The sequence below is a fragment of the Bactrocera tryoni genome, unplaced genomic scaffold, assembly GCF_016617805.1.
Source record: "Bactrocera tryoni isolate S06 unplaced genomic scaffold, CSIRO_BtryS06_freeze2 scaffold_7, whole genome shotgun sequence".
Taxonomy (NCBI): Eukaryota; Metazoa; Arthropoda; class Insecta; order Diptera; family Tephritidae; genus Bactrocera; species Bactrocera tryoni.
In genome coordinates, this window is record NW_024396366.1 from 1913854 (window position 1) to 1931211 (window position 17358).

General features: G+C 40.0%; 1 long non-coding RNA gene across 1 annotated transcript; it reads left to right on the forward strand.

Moving 5' to 3' along the window:
- The first annotated feature begins 12048 nt into the window (after positions 1 to 12048).
- On the forward strand, positions 12049 to 13482 carry LOC120781697. The gene is made up of 3 exons (XR_005706136.1): positions 12049 to 12224; positions 12412 to 12504; positions 13374 to 13482. It is a non-coding gene; the product is annotated as an uncharacterized LOC120781697 (long non-coding RNA).
- Positions 13483 to 17358: the final 3876 nt, after the last annotated feature.

Below are 17358 nucleotides of genomic sequence, written 5' to 3' on the forward strand. Positions count from 1 at the left end.
GCGGTGGGGTGCAATAAGGCCATACGCAATAAAGCCATATTGGTAATAAAGCCATAAATCCTATATGGCTTTGTCTCCAATTGCAATTGGTAATTAAGCCATATGGCTTTATTTCGCTTTCAAATTTGTTTCTTTCTTAGCTTAGGGGTTTCAGTTAAAGTTTAGCGTTGCTGGTGAGACGAAAATTACCAGCCCTATTTGATGGACGCTACTTTCAGTATTTTTCCGCAATGTGGATACAAACAACTCCTAATAATTAATATTAGGCAATTAATGCACACGTAAGTATACAGGAAATAAATATATCTGCATTAGCGCGATGATGAGGCCAGCGGGGCGCGGCGCCGCGCGGAGTCGATGATGCGAGAACGTGGCCCGCGACGGCGCGCCGCGCGACGCGTGCTAGCGCGAGAACGCGGCCCGCAGCGGCATTACGCATTTTCAAAATTATGTTCCTAATATATCACTTATATATCATATATATGTATTTAAGCCATAAATTAAATGAAAATTATATTCTCGAAAATAAATTCGCCTTGTTAACGTAAGAACACATTTGTATTTCATTATTAACAAAAATTCTCCCTTTCACAGAATGAACAATATAAAATAAAAACAAAAATATGAATGTAACTTTACATGGAATCATTGATAATTGCTCGGCAAATTGGACACAATGGTTTAACTCCATACTTTTGAGACTGTTCATTCATTCAGCCGAAGCAGTCACCACAAACTTTGCAATGCTTGCATGGCAAAAACAAAACTTCACGTTCTTTGTCGCAGCATAAAACACATAAGGAATTGCTTTGTTCACTATTTTCGTTTTCGCAGCTTTACTCCTTCCCCTCATCATCATCATCATCACTGTCATCATCGGATGTTTGAATTTCATTGACAAAATCTACTGCGAATATACAAGCAGCATTGCCAGACATGTTCTTTTAGTACAACATATTATTACAAGATATGGCTTTATTTCTCATTTGTAAATTTTTTTTTGGCTTTATTTCTCTTTCCCATTGGAAATAAAGCCTTTTGCTTTATTACCAAAAATATGGCTTTATTGCCTTATGGCTTTATTGCCTTATGGCTTTATTGCGTATGGCTTTATTGTACCCCACCGGCCAGGCCCTAGGAATATATCAGAGTCTTATGCAGCTCACATAATTGGATGACAGCCTGTTGGAGCTGCGCTGGTGCGATTGTAGTAAAAAATGAATTATTTGTGAACCTGAGATATAAAAATTAATTTCAGTTACTCAAGTTTTCAAAAAATAAATAAATATATTGTATTTAAGTTTAAGAAAAACATGTTACAAAGTGTAATATATATGACAATGACAAACCCACATCGTATATCGTATAGTGTGAAGTGCGAAATGGGTGTGGTGAGGAATGGTGAATAAGAGAGAAAATTAAAATGTTTGTCTTAAGAAATATTTAAAGTAGCAGAATTTACATAAATATAATTTAACCTCCACTTTAAGGGACCGTTAATTGACTCTATTCCTGTTTTGATCAATAGATCAAAAACTTAAGTGGAATGTCACTGAAAAGTTGTTGGGGAGAATTTCGTTAAGTAGAATAAATCTAGCCATCGTTAAGGGTCTATTAAAGCTATGATCACCGCTATGACCGACTCTAACCTAATCAAAGGTTCATTAAAAGAGTGATTGATAAAGAGTTGTCCAGAAACCTTATTTTTGTCTAATAATAAAGCATATTGTAGCAGAGAATAATAATTTTGTTCACCTAACGGTAATTTTAAACATATGTATGTATATATAAATTACCACAGTGGGGTTAAGCTATATATATATGCATATATATTACTATAATACTATGTTCGGACCGACAACGAAAACATGTTTTCGTGGGAAAAACTGGTTTTCGCACGAAAACTTGTGTTTTCGTCCATGTAAAATCTGTCAAACGAAAAGAGTTTTCGCTGAAAACTACTTGAAAACTTACATTCCACTCATTATAATCGGTGCCTGCTCTAGTTTAATCGATGTTTTTGGAAGACATATTTTGCCGGCCCTAAATTGTCACTTGATATTTGTTTACTTTCCATAAACAAAAACAGCTGTCGCTTGATATTCTCATATTAGGGGAATTCTCTTGCTCTTGCAAAACCTCGCACGGTGCAGAAATTGCAGAATTTTCCTCTTGGTGCAACGGCACAACAACGCAGAAAATTATTTGCAATGGCTATAAATATGTCAGACCAAAACCCACGTTTATTTTCGTGCCGTCATATATCACTAGATTCTGCAATGGGTGCACTCTTGGCCTTACATATTTCGGTATAGGATTTTTGCATTTTGTGTCATCGTGCAATCTTGCAAGAGCAAGAGAATGCCGCTATTGATAGTTGTCCGTGAAAACTCATCGAAAACACACATTGTCGGTCCGAACGACTTAGACTCCACAACATACAAATGTGTTTTCAAAATGTTTTCAATGTCGGTCCGAACATAGTATAAACGGTTAAAACTAACAATTTTCGATAACAAAATGTAATTTAGTAGACTTTATCGAAGTATGGAGGAGTATCTGCAGTTTGAAAATGCTATTAAAAAGATAGCGTTTTTCCGCCTCCTAATAAGTTTTATGTACAAATTAACACAGTTTGATGTTGCTTAGACAACGCAACAACAACCATTGACTGGCACACTAATAACCACCAACAAAGGTACATAGTTGCGTAAACAATCATCCGCCACCATATTCTAACGCCTATCGTTCTAACTGAAATGGCAAATCGTTAGAACTCAATTCGTAGAATCAATCATTCTGCCCCTTGTATTTGATAGCTGCGGCACAATCAGTCGGGTTCCATTACACAGTTTCGGCGCATGAAGATAGCAAAACATAATAATGACAGACCGCACTTTGAGACGCAAATAACGCTGCGGCATACCAAGCCTCTCCAACGAATTTAGAAATTTCACTGGATAATTCACGATTTCGTTTTCACTGTCAAGACAATCGATCGATTTGTATGAGCGCAAGCCTCCCGGAATTTGACTTTGAATCTTCCAGTTTAAGTCAGTAAGCAATCTTAGTGAAGAGGGATCCTGCTTTAGAGGCTTCAAAAAATCGATTTTTTTGGGAGGGAAAGAAATAATTGATTCAAGCGAAATTTGTAGGGTTTATAGTTATATATTTAAATATCTTTAACAAATTTTTTGGATACGAAATCTGTGATATTCTGCCTTTGGGAAGCAATTGCCCGATGCATCTCGCATGTGCATTTTTCGGATAGCGGGCAGGATGCAGGTAGCGATTATAGCCGAGTTAACAACAGCGCGCCAGTCGTTTTTTTTTTCGCTACGTGGCGCCAATTGGATATTCCAAGCGAAGCCAGGTCCTTCTCCACTTGTCCCTTCCAACGGAGTGGAAGTCTTCCTCTCCCGACGGGTACTGCGTCGAATACTTTCAGAACTGGAGTGTTTTCATCCATCCGGACAACATGACCTAGCCAGTGTAGCCGCTGTCTTTTAATTCGCTGAACTATGTCAATGTCGTCATATATCTCATACAGCTCATCGTTCCATCGAATGCGATATTCGCCGTGGCCAACGCGAAAAGGACCATAAATCTTTCGCAGAACTTATCTCTCGAAAACTCGCAACGTCGACTCATCAGTTGTTGTCATCGTTCAAGCCTCTGCACCATATAGCAGGACGGGAATTATGAGCGACTTATAGAGTTTGGTTTTTGTTCGTCGAGAGAGGACTTTACTTTTCAATTGCCTACTCAGTCCGAAGTAGCACCTGTTGGCAAGAGTTATCCTGCGTTGAATTTCCAGGCTGACATTATTGGTGGTGTTTATGCTGGTTCCCAAATATACGAAACTATCTACAACTTCAAAGTTATGACTGTCAACATTGACGCGAGAGAGCGACGACTGTTTGTTTGATGACAGGAGATATTTCGTCTTACCCTCGTTCACTAACAGACCCATTTGCTTCGCTACCTCATTCAGTCTGGAGAAAGAAGAACTAACGGCGCGGGTGTTGAGGCCGATGATATCAATATCATCGGCATACGCCAGCAGCTGTACACTCTTATAAAAGATTGTACCTGCTCGATTAAGTTCTACAGCTCGAACTATTTTCTCCAGCAGCAGATTGAAGAAGTCGTACGATAGGGAGTCTCATTGTCTGAAACCTCGTTTGGTATCGAACGGCTCGGAGAGGTCCTTCCCGATCCTGACAAAGCTTTTCGTGTTGCTCAACGTCAGTTTACTCAGCCGTATTAGTTTTGCGGGGATACCAAATTCAGACATCGCGGCATAAAGACAGCTCCTTTTCGTGCTGTCGAAAGCAGCTCTGAAATCGACGAAGAGGTGATGTGTGTCGATTCTCATTTCACGGGTCTTTTCCAAGATATGGCGCATGGTGAATATCTGGTCGGTTGTTGATTTTCCAGGTCTAAAGCCACACTGATAAGGTCCAATCTGTTTGTTGACGGGGGGCTTTAATCTTTCACACAATACGCTCGATAGAACCTTACATGCGATGTTGAGGAGGGTTATCCCACGGTAGTTGGCGCAGATTGTGGGGTCTCCTTTTTCATGGATTGGGCAAAGCACACTTAAATTCCAATCGTTGGGCATGCTTTCGTCCGACCATATTTTACAAAGAAGCTGATACATGCTCCTTATCAGCTCTTCGCCGCCGTAGCGTTTGAGTAGCTCAGCCGGCAATCCATCGGCCCCCGCCACTTTGTTGTTCTTCAGGCGGGCAATTGCTGTTCGAACTTCTTCATGGTCGGGCAATGGAACGTCTGCTCCATCGTCATCGATTGGGGAATCGGGTTCGCCTTCTCCTGGCGTTGTGCGTTCATTGCCATTCAGCAGGCTGGAGAAGTCTTCCCTCCATAATTTAAGTATGCTCTGGGCATCGGTGACTAGATCACCTTTGGGGGTTATACAAAAGTATGCTCGGGTCTTGAAACCTTCTGTAAGCCGCCGCATTTTTTCGTAGAATTTTCGAGCATTACCCCTGTCAGCCAGCTTATCAAGCTCTTCATACTCACGCATTTTGGCCTCTTTCTTTTTCTGTCTGCAAATGCGTCTCGCTTCTCTTATCAACTCTCGGTATCTATCCCATTCCGCACGTGTAGTGGTCGATCGTAACGTTGCGAGGTAGGCAGCCTGTTTTCTCTCCGCTGCGACACGGCACTCCTCGTCGTACCAGCTGTTCTTTTGCACTTTCCGAAAACCAATGGTTTCGGTAGCAGCTGTACGTAAGGAGTTTGAAATGCCGTCCCACAGTTCCCTTATACCGAGTTATTGACGAGTACTCTCAGAGAGCAGATGTGCGAGCCGAGCAGGTAGCTTGATGTATCTTCTTGTGCTGGAATCTAGTACTACAGATAACCATATTTCGGTCCCCAGGGAGGCGGTCAGCCTCAACCCATGTGAGAATGTTTCGTCGTGGAGGCTGAATTTACCGACCGTAGATACCTTCTTTGCCCACCCCGGCGTTAAAGTCGCCAAGCACGATTTTGACATCGTGGCGGGGGCAGCTCTCATACGCGTGGTCCAAGCGCTCATAGAAGGCATCTTTGGTCACATCGTCCTTCTCTTCCGTCGGGGCGTGGGCGCAAATCAGCGCTATGTTGAAGAACCTCGCTGAAAAATCTCAAGCGTTTTTGAGATGCGAAAAAATATAACTGGGAATGCGCGAATAATTAAAAGCCTAATTGCCTGTCACGAGAAAAAGATTCCGACAAATGAAAAAGACACGTCCGTTCGATTTCACGGTTTAATTACAATGCTTCATTTATTCCGTTCTTGGAATTGGTTAGCCTAAATCTTAAAAACTAACGGCTTAAGCTAGTGGTAATGTAAATACAAGGGGTAAGTAATTATCTTTCGTTAAATATTGTAATAGAATTAAGGTAAGTAATAAAAGAAGGTAATATAAATGTATTATTAAGGTAAGTATGCTATTTTGTACAATTCATTATTTATAAGTTCAATTTCATAAGTTCTAATAATAATTTTATATTTCATTTTTCTAATTTAGATTTAGATTTACAAAGGATGTCGCTTGGCGCAACACCGGCCACCTTGACAGGATCAGATTCCTTCAATTTCCAGTGGAAGCAAGGCCAGCTTGTGGATAGGACGCTTAATTGTGCCCGCCTTAGTCGCCACGTCTGCGACTCGCACCTTGCCGTCTTGCCCTTCGGCGGTTGCGACGACGCGCCCTAGTACCCACTGCTGCGGTGGTGTGTTGTCTTCGTGTACGAGGACGAGGTCGCCGGGCTGCAGATTCCGTTTCGGGTGTAACCATTTGGTGCGCTCCTGAAGACCCGTCAGGTATGTTTTGGACCACTGTCGCCAAACTGTTGCTTGAGACAGCAAACAAGTTGCCATCTCTCGCAGCAATGAATTGGGTCCATTGCTACCTGTGCTGGTGGGAGTGATCGCAGGGAGCACCCTATTAAGAGATGCGCCGGAGTTAACGCTTCGCCGTCGTTGGGGTCCTGGTTCAGAGGTGTTAGGGGCCGAGAATTGAGGATTGCTTCCACTTCGGCCAGCAATGTTGATAGCTCCTCTACCGTGAGGAGCACGTTGCCGATTGCGCGAACGATTAGATGTTTGGCGGACTTCACCGCGGCCTCCCATAATCCGCCGAAGTGCGGCGCCCGCGGTGGTATAAAGGTGAAGCTGAACCCTTCGTCTGCGGCGAATTCCTTCAATTCCGTTGCCTGGGCCAGAAACGCCTCTTTCAGCTCGCGCAGCTTGCGATCGGCGCCGACGAAGTTGGTTGCGTTGTCGCTGAACATCTTCTGGGGCATTCCTCGGCGACCAATGAACCTTTTTAGGGCGAAAATAAATGAATTAGTTGACAGGTCTGAAACTAATTCTAAATGAACTGCTTTGGAAGTAAAGCAAACGAAAACTGCAATATATGTTTTTACGGGTGGTCGACCGCGTATTTTTAAAGTTGTGTATATCGGACCACAAAAATCTACGCCACATATAAGAAAGGGCCGTAGTGCTCGAAGTCTTTCGACTGGCAAATTTCCCATTATTTGGTTTTGCAACTTCGGCTTGTAATGAAAACAATGTATACAGTTTCTTACGGTTCTACTGCAAGCTTCTCGGGCATTAATTAGCCATATGCGTTCTCGAAGAAGCGCAACCAACGCTTTAGCCCCAGCGTGGTGATTTCGAATATGCAGGAACCGTAAATACGTTATAACGAAGTGCGAACTTTTATTTAATAAAAGCGGAAATTTGGCATCGTATGGGAGAGGTGCATTTAATAGGCGACCTCCTACTCGGATTAATTCGAATGACAGCGACGCATCCGAGTACTCATGCAAAAACGGGTTGAGTTTTTGCAAGTTTGCGGGTAGGGTGGTACCTTTATGCAATTTTTGAATAACATCCGAAAATTCTGAACGTTGGACCACCTGTGCAATTTTTAGAAAACTCAAGTTTAGCTCTTCTGAAGTCAGATCCTGTCCCATGGAGGATTTTGGTGGTCGTCTTATCCATCGTAATATGTATGCGACCACACGAAGCAATTTTTATGAGAAGAAAATTTTTCAATAAGGTCCAATATTGAATTTTTCTCAGTAGTTGAAATTAGTGTAAACGTATTTTTCTTCTTCTCTAATGCTTCGTCTTCTGGTGAGAGCTGGAAGTGGTTATTAATTGGCCATAATGCAGGGTCTTCTAGGAGGAACTGTGGACCGCCAAACCATATCGAATTATTCAATTCGTCCACGTTACAACCCCGAGACACTTGATCCGCAGGATTTTGTTTCGTTGGCACATGTCGCCAATGTACTTTGTCAGTCAACTCTTGAATTTCGGACACTCTGTTTGCGACGAAGGTTTGTAATGAAGATGGATGTGTTTTAATCCAATGTAAAACGATTTCAGAGTCTGTCCAAAATGTAATATTTTCGAAATGTCGACTCAACATAGGCGCTACTCTTGACCATAATTTCGAAAGAAGATGTGCTGCCGAGAGCTCAAGACGCGGAAGAGATTTGGTCTTCAGCGGAGCCACTCTAGACTTTGCAGTAAGCAGCATGCATTTAATACCACTAGCAGATTGGCTTCGTATGTATATGCAGCATCCGTACGCCCTTATTGAGGCGTCGGAGAAGCCATGTATTTGGCAGATGGCACTCGACTCAACGTTTACGTAACGAGGAATGCTTATCGATGAGAGCTGCATTAGGTTGGCTTTAAAGTTCTGCCAGCTAGTGTCAAGGCGCAATGGAATCGACTCATCCCAATCTAGTTTTTGGATCCAAAGCTCTTGCAATAAGATTTTCGCTTTGGTAACTAGTGGGGCTAGTAATCCAAGAGGATCAAAAAGGCGAGCAGAAACTGACAATATATTTCTTTTAGTAGCTCGCAGATCATTAAAATTGTCATCTAAAACAAAGCGAAACAAATCCTCTTTCGGCAACCAATGGATTCCTAACGTTTTAGTGGAACTTTTGTCATTGAAGCTTAATGACTTTTCAGTGCAATCACTGTCGAAAAATTTAGGGTGGTTCGAAAACCACTTCGTTAAGGTGAATCCTGCCGAGTTTAATATTTTATTTACCTCACTTCTCAAAAGATCTAGAGACTCAAAATTTTCGGACCCTGTTAATAAATCATCAACATAAAAGTCTCTTTTGATGGCCAATGAACCGAGTGGATATTTCATTGTATTGGCATCACTGAGCATTTGCAAACACCGTGTTGCGAGAAATGGAGCAGGCGCAGTGCCGTATGTTACGGTGTTAAGACGAAAAATTTGAATTTGCTCAGAAGGATGCTCTCTCCACACAATAAGTTGACAATTTCTGTCTTCTTCATGCATAATTATTTGACGGTACATTTTAGTAATGTCCGCTGTTAGTGCATACTTATGTAAGCGAAACGAAGAAGAGTTGAGTATAACTATTCTTGGATGGTTGGACCTACCATCAAAAGTTCATTCAACGCTATTTGAGTTGAAGATCGACTCGAGGCATCAAATACAACACGTAATTTGGTTGTTGTGCTCTCGGGCCTTAAGACGCATTGATGCGGAATGAAGTAGTGTGGCTCACTCGGGATCTTATTGTTCGTTGGGCTCATGTGACCCAATGCTCTATATTCATTCATAAAGTCCAGATACATTTTACGAAGTTCTGGATCTTTTAATGTCCTTCTCTCCAGGGCCTGAAACCGCCGAACTGCGGTTTCATAGGAGTGACCGAGTAACTTACGGTCAGCTTTAAAAGGCATTCTTACTTGAAGCCGTCCTGAAGGCAATACTTGAGTTGTATTTACGAAAAAATTTTCACACTCTTGTTGCTCTGGTGTGAATTTAATGCCATTTGATTCTGAAGGTAATTCTTCTAGAGCCCAAAATTTTTGGACTACTGAATCTATTGACGTGAAGTCTTCTTCAGCTTGGCATAATGTGCTATGTAATCTGGGAGGAGAACTTATATTACTGGCGTATTTGCCAGATACAATCCATCCTAAAAGGGTTTTCTGAAGAGTTGGTTGGTTGGGACCATTTTTAATTTGGCCAACAGCTAAAAGCTCGAAAAATGTTTCAGCACCCAATAGGATATCCACTTTTTTAGATTTGTGGAATTCTGGGTCCGCCAATTCAATATTGTGCGGAATTTTCCAGCCACTAACATTGATGTTATGGTCTGGATGATTTGCCGAAATGCATCGCATTACCCAGAATTCCGCCGAAAATTCAAAATTATTTAACCGCGACTTGACAAATGCGGTTAGTTTTGACCCCACTTTTGTATTGGAATTGCCAATTCCTATCACGCTTAATGTTTTGTGCTGACGTCGAATACGCAACTTCTGTGCCAAGTCCTCCGTCATAAAGTTGACCTGGGAGCCTGAGTCCAGCAAGGCTCTCGCAGGCAGGTAATCTCCACAGCTGGTCCTCACTAGAATTACTGCTGTTGCCAACATGACCCGATCCGGCATACTGGCTGTATGCATGGCATGTGTGGTTGATGGTTGCGGATGAGGTGCAGCGGGGAAGGACACTGGATACTGGTGCAACAGCGAGTGATGGGATCGATTGCATATGCGGCAACGATCCGCTCTGCATTTGGAAACGGTATGTCCCTTACGCAAGCAATTTATGCATAAGGGTACCGATTTGACGAACTCGAACCTCTGCTGCACAGGAAGAGCCTTAAAAGTAGGGCAGGCAGTTAGATGGTGATCCCTCGATTTGCATTGTTGGCAAAGAGGCTGCCTCGTATTTGCTGCAACTAGCGCCGATTTGGTCTTATCCATTGTTGTTGCTTCCCATGACTCGTACTGCCTGTTGGTATGGGCTTCGTCCCTGAGTGTGGTGCTCCTTCCGCTGATAGTTGCTGGTAGTTTTTGGGGTAGCTTCACAGTCCCTCCACAGTGGCAGTTTGTCGTAGTCCAGCGCTTCTTCCCATTTGGATCGGGTGGCAGGGTCAACCTTTGTCATTACAATGTGTATGATTATTGCGTTCGTTATTTGTTTTTCATCGCCCAGCGATAGCAATGAATCATATACCGCTGACACTTCGTCTATCAATGAACGCAGGGAAGGCGCAGAAGGCTTTGGGATTGTTGGCAGCTCAAAAAGTTTAGATACTGTATTGAAAAATATCAGACATTTGTTATCGTAAACTTTTTTGAGACTTGCCAACGCCTTCGGATAATTTTCATCCGACATCTGAAACGCTTTAACTGTTCCCAAAGCCTCTCCAGACAGACAATTAACCAAATGGTTAAATTTTTCAATATCTGGGATATTTGGATCGTTATGAACCAAGCTCTCGAACAAACTCATAAAATTTTTGAACTCTGAATATTCTCCCTTGAATTTCGGCAAATTCATTTTAGGGAGCCTTGAGCTGTGAGAAGCTACGAAAGATGTTTCGGCAAGTGAATTTTTATTTTTTGCTAAAATTGACTTTATTATGGACTTCGTTTCAACGATGATGTCCTCTAACTCCCCCCGGGCCATGTCGTCTTCATCAATTTCTTCAATCTTTGATTGGCACTTCATTAATTTTTCACTATGTGAATTTAATATATCGAGACGACATTCCAATTCGATTGGATCTAAAGACATAGTCTTTTCGAGAAGGCCCGTTTTAATGCGCAAAATACTACTTTTCGCAACCGTTCTTTGGCGTCTTAACGATTTTAAGTCCGTCAACTCCTTACTTGGAGACAGGTTTGCGAGAGTTGGCTTTGGCTTGCTCATTTTGCTTGTTTAAAATAAATTTCCGAAAAAAAGGCTATAAAGTTTGGCAACAAATATATTAAGAATCGACAACGAAAACGAAAAAATATATATATGTATGTATATCGATTCTCAAATATACGAAAGCCAAACTAATATGCAATAAAAGTTGGCAACAAATATATTTGAAATCGGTTACGAAAACGAAAAAAAACAATATCGATTCCCAAGTATACGAAAGCCAAACCAATAAATGCGCAAAATGAGCAATAGCACAATAAAGTAATTTGATCGGAAAATGTCCGAACGAAAATCGACAAAAATTGCGAAAAAACGACCGATAATTGCAAACGCGGATCGGAAAAATTGCGAAAAACGAGAAAATTTAATTTTGCAATTAATAATTTTTTCACCTTTATTTCAAAATAAAGGGCTACCGCAAAATCCCAAAATCCCTTATTCACTTGAATATGTGTATATGTCGGAGCATGTATTAATATATGTATGTATATATGTATGGTTGTATATTAAATACAAAGCAATACAATAAAATCAATATAATCTCTGTATGTATGTAAAGTGAAAAGGGAGAGCCAACAACTGAAAGTGCACTTGTTTTGTTGTAGTTTGCTTTTTTTTTTTGTTTTTGCACTGCTTTCAGTAATTCGCACTCGTTACCTGGTGCGTCGGCTGTTTGCCGGCGCTTACGTCCCTTTGGCACAGGATGCAGCGGCAGCTCATTCCCACGACGGCAGCGGCAGCAGCGGATTGATGGCAGCAGCGGCTTGATGGCAGCAGCGGCTTGATGGCAGCAGCGAATAATGGCAGCGGCGAGTGATGATAGCAGCGACTGATGGCAGCAGCGACTGATGGCAGCGATGTGATGTGATGGCAGCAGCGATTGATGGCAGCGATGTGATGGAGTTGACGTAGCAAAATTGGACACTTGGCGACACTATATATTTACGAGGTTTGGTAGCGGCACTGGAAGCGGTAAGTATTTAATAGCGGTCCTTCACTCTTACGGCTTAAAAAGCGGTATTTTGTTGCGGTAGTGTTTAACGGCACTTCACGGTTAACTTGTAATTTAATTTTTTTTTTTTTTTTTTTTTTTTTTCAGACGGCACTTTTACACAATGTATGTATATAATTAATTTTATAATTTTTTTTTTACTTTTAGCCGAGACTATTTCGAACCACTTGGTGTTATTAACGTGAAACACACTGTACCGCACCTTCTTCACGTCACGTATACGCGTATATATGTATGTATGTAAGTAGAGTACCGATTTTTTCTAATTTTTTCACACTCCACTTTACGTATAGATGTATGTATGTATATTATGCTTGTCACTTAGCCTTTTTTGGTGTATGTATGTATATAAGTATTTAATACTTTTCACGCCTCTTTTTCTTTTTGGTATCACTTTAGTTATGTGTTTTATGTTTTATAATTATTTTTCCTCTTTTGTGTTTCAGGTATCACTGCACTTAACCACTTTTAGTATATGTACCAATTATATGTATGTGTATTTTTCTTTTGGTATCTTTTTTATTTCTTTATATGATACTCGTACTTGTATATTTGTTTTAGGTGTTGTTTTTTTTTTATGTTTAATTTATGTCCACTTCACTTTCACGAAGGACCGAAAACGAAACGAATTGACAGGCAATTAGTTAAGAAACGAAAACGAAAGTTATGAAATATATGCTAAGCTCACGCACTTAGTCCCTGCTCGGGCGCCATGAAAAATCTCAAGCGTTTTTGAGATGCGAAAAAATATAACTGGGAATGCGCGAATAATTAAAAGCCTAATTGCCTGTCACGAGAAAAAGATTCCGACAAATGAAAAAGACACGTCCGTTCGATTTCACGGTTTAATTACAATGCTTCATTTATTCCGTTCTTGGAATTGGTTAGCCTAAATCTTAAAAACTAACGGCTTAAGCTAGTGGTAATGTAAATACAAGGGGTAAGTAATTATCTTTCGTTAAATATTGGAATAGAATTAAGATAAGTAATAAAAGAAGGTAATATAAATGTATTATTAAGGTAAGTATGCTATTTTGTACAATTCATTATTTATAAGTTCAATTTCATAAGTTCTAATAATAATTTTATATTTCATTTTTCTAATTTAGATTTAGATTTACAAAGGATGTCGCTTGGCGCAACACTCGCTTTGATGCGGATTGTGGCTAGACATGCATTCACCGGAGTGAATGATAGTACTCGGCGACGGAGTCTCTCTCCCACCACGAATCCAACACCAAACTTGCGCTCCTTTATATGGCCACCGTCTTAAATGCCACAAGGACCTAATTGTTTCAGTCCTTGTCCCGTCCATCGCATTTCTTGGACGGCGGTGATGTCAGCCTTTATTTTCGTGAGGACATCAACCAGCTGGGCTGCGGCACCTTCCCAATTAACCCTATTCGTACCACGTAGAGACTTTGAGTCACTTTTTAAATTTAAACTGATGTACTTTTTGTAATATTTTTTAATCTTGGGCAAGATTTAATGTATTCGTTCAATCATAATTCACCTTTGAAAAAATTTATAATTCATAATAAAATTGTTTTTTTAGATATTTGTTAAAATAAATTTATGTTTATAGCTGCGCACAGTACCACGTAGTGATTTACAGTCACTGTATGAAAACATTGTTTTGATATAGATATCGGATCAACATGTGCAAAAGTTGAGTTCTTCATAATTTGCAAAGCTGGTGTTTTTACTACATATTTATTTCATTTCTTCTTGTATCTTTCACAACAGAGAAAAAATCAGTCTTTTGTAGCAGCAGGTTGTATTATTTAGCGCAGTTTATGTTTATGTAAAGAAAATTTGGTATAGTTATATGTTACATACTTGAAATTTTTAATTACTAAAGGTGTGTGTTGCAAACTTATAGTCTGTAGTTTAACTATAAAATTATTGAAATATTTAGAAAAATGGCAAAGAGGAGAGGATTGGCAGAAATGGAAATTCGCGTAGCTATATCAAATAGTGAGGATGAGAATAGTGATAATAAGACAGAATGTGCAGTAATTGTTGATGATTTGGAAGATGTAGTGTCTTCTGATAGCGAAGAGGACTGCTGTGAAACTGTTTCTGAAGTGGATGATGAAGTGTGTGTATCAGATACTCAAGAAGTGGAATCTCTTGTAAATGTTTTTGTTGGTAAAGACGGGACTGAGTGGAGTGAACTTCCAAATATTACCGGGAAGACATCTTCTCACAACATAGTGACAGGAAGCGTAAACAAAGTAATGTTGCCGCCAGGCAAACACATTCAGTCTCCATCGGATGGATTTTCCTTATTTTTTAACAATGACGTTCTGAAAATTATTGTTGTTTGCACAAATATAAATGCTACTGAACAGCTGCAACAAAAATGGAAGCAAACTGATGAAATTGAGATGCGCGCCTACACTTACTGACTGATGCAGGAATCCGAAAAAATGGAATAAGTGACTACAAAGAGTTTTGGGATCTCTGACTTATCGCGCTACTTACGATTTGATGAAAAAGCAACAAGAAATTCTCGTAGAGCGGGAGATAAATTTGCTGCTATACGAGATATTTGGGACATCATAATAAAACCTTCAGAAAATATTATATGCCTGGTTTTAATTTGACAATCGATGAACAGCTCGTTCCCTTTCGAGGTCGTGTTTCATTTCGACAATATATGCCTGCAAAGCCAGACAAGTATGGAATGAAAATTTGGTGGATATGCGACAGTGAGACGAGTTATCTATTGCATGGAATACCTTATTTGGGTAAGGAAGGCGCTAATAGACAGACAAATTTGGCGCAGAATGTTGTCAAACAGCTTTGTGAATTCTATGAGGGTACAAATCGAAACATTACTTTTGAAAATTTCTTTACCAGTTTTAATTTATTGCTCGATCTTTTATCAAAGCGTCTTACATGTGTTGGAACTCTTCGAAAGAACAAAACATGTATTCCTTTAAATTTTCTGCCTTCCCGGCAACGAGAAGCAGGAAGCAACCTTTTTGGCTTTCGAAAGACCATGACTCTAGTAATATTTGTCCCAAAAAAAACAAATAAAGCTGTTCTCTTGTTCTCGTCGATGACCACACTGCCGATATTGACGCAGAGACAAAAAATCGGAAATAAATTTATATTAAAATGCCACAAAAGGCGGCGTAGATACGTTTGATCAAATGTGCCATGCTTTTACAAGCAAAAGAAAAACTCGCAGATGGCCTGTAGCTCATTTTTACAATTTGATAGACGCCGCTTGTATAGCAACCAAAGTAATTTGGTTGTCCTTATATCCAAAATGGAATGATTCAAAAAAAGGCACTCGCCGCAAATTATTTTTCAAAGATTTGTCCCGGGAATTAATTATGCCAAACATCGAAAGAAGAAGTTTAAGCCGATTGCCAAATGCTAATAAAGCAGTTATCACTGACACTATATCAACATCATTATCCCCCAATAAGTGTTTACCGCCTCCATCCAAAACAGTTCGCCGCCGATGTCACTTATGCCCCTACAAAAAATGCAGGGTTTCTATGCAATGTTGCCAAATTTGCACCAAAAATGTTTGCAATGAACACTCGCAAAAGGCTATAATATGCGTGAGTTGTGTGCAAAATAATTAGTAGTTTAATATTAATTATGAATTCGTTTCTTTTATATATGTAAGGGCCAATTTATTCACTCTCCATTACAACTTAATGCTCCATTAGAGAGAGTGAAATTGGCCTAAATATCTTTGCATTTTATATTTGTTGTAATGAATTACTTTAACCATTGAAATAAAACCAATTGAATAATACTTAAGCCGCTTTATTTATACGAGTGACTCTAAGTCACTACGTGGTACTCTTCGTCCGCACAAGCACGTGGTACGAATAGGGTTAAGGGTCCGGAAATTCCAGGTGCATGCCCTCATTTCGTAAACTTGCGCAGTGAATTCGTAGTCCTTATTTCGTTTGCCATGGTCGTCATCAAAAGGAGGGTCTCTCATCCGAGGCTTGTTGTTCCTTTTCATTGGGGGTGTTTTTTTACGTGGCAGGTCCCAAACCCAGCGTGCAACCCTATGTAGGGGTTGTTTCGCCTTCTCACTTTAGCTCGCCTTCGAACGGATGTTCTTAGGCTACCCAGAGGATACTTGGTCAAAGAGCGGAAGTTGTGAGCTGTTTGAGATATGTGTAAAATGGCGATCAGAGAACTTTCCTCACTTGCGTGAACTTCTACACATGACTCCATCCTATCGGAAACAAAAAATTGTTTAATAATTTTTCTTCTATTTAAACTAAGACTAACTAATTATAAAGAAAATGTTAAAATTTTACAAATTTTTTAAAAATTTAAAAAAAGTGGTTTATAACCAAAAAAATTTTACTTTATGTTGTTTAAAAACATGTTCAAATTTGACTTTTTTTAGTTTAAATAGAAGATAATTTAATGCCAAAGATAATAAACTTTGCCCCAATTCCATACGACGGTTAGTTTTTTTTCTGTCCTGCCCGCCAATTAAGAAAAATCGTAAAAATTAAAAACCGAGAAATCGCGCTTCAAAGTTTTCACTTTTTGCCCAAGCGCTCATATATCTGCTAGACGCTCGGTTGCTCGGTCACTATTTCCCTTCTAGCTTCGACAATATTTCTCAATTCCCATCTATAACTTTGGGGACATATTCTTAGATAATTTTTAAAGAGATTAAAGCTTCTAAAGCAGGCTCCCCCCTTAAGATAATTTGAAGTAACTATCGAGTCGTCCATCGCTCTATTGATTATCATGTTCCAGCAATTGTAATTGTTAGCATGCTTCTCCAAAAGTTGTACACACCGTACTAGTCAAAGTGCGCAATGACTCAAATGAAATTGAACCACGTATATTTATCGATAGCAACCAAAGGTATCGCTATTTTTCGAGTGGATTGTGTAAATTCGTCCTAAGGCATTAGTTGAGAACAACATCAATTTTGTTGCTGGCGGTGTTTTCACTGGCTGTAATGGCCCTGGGTTGAAATACTCTATTTAGCCATTCTCCAAATGAACTGCGAAACGCACAACAGTCGGAAACGTTTATGAATTGCAAAAGTAAATATCCTATAAATTACCCCTTATTGCAGTTCACGTATCG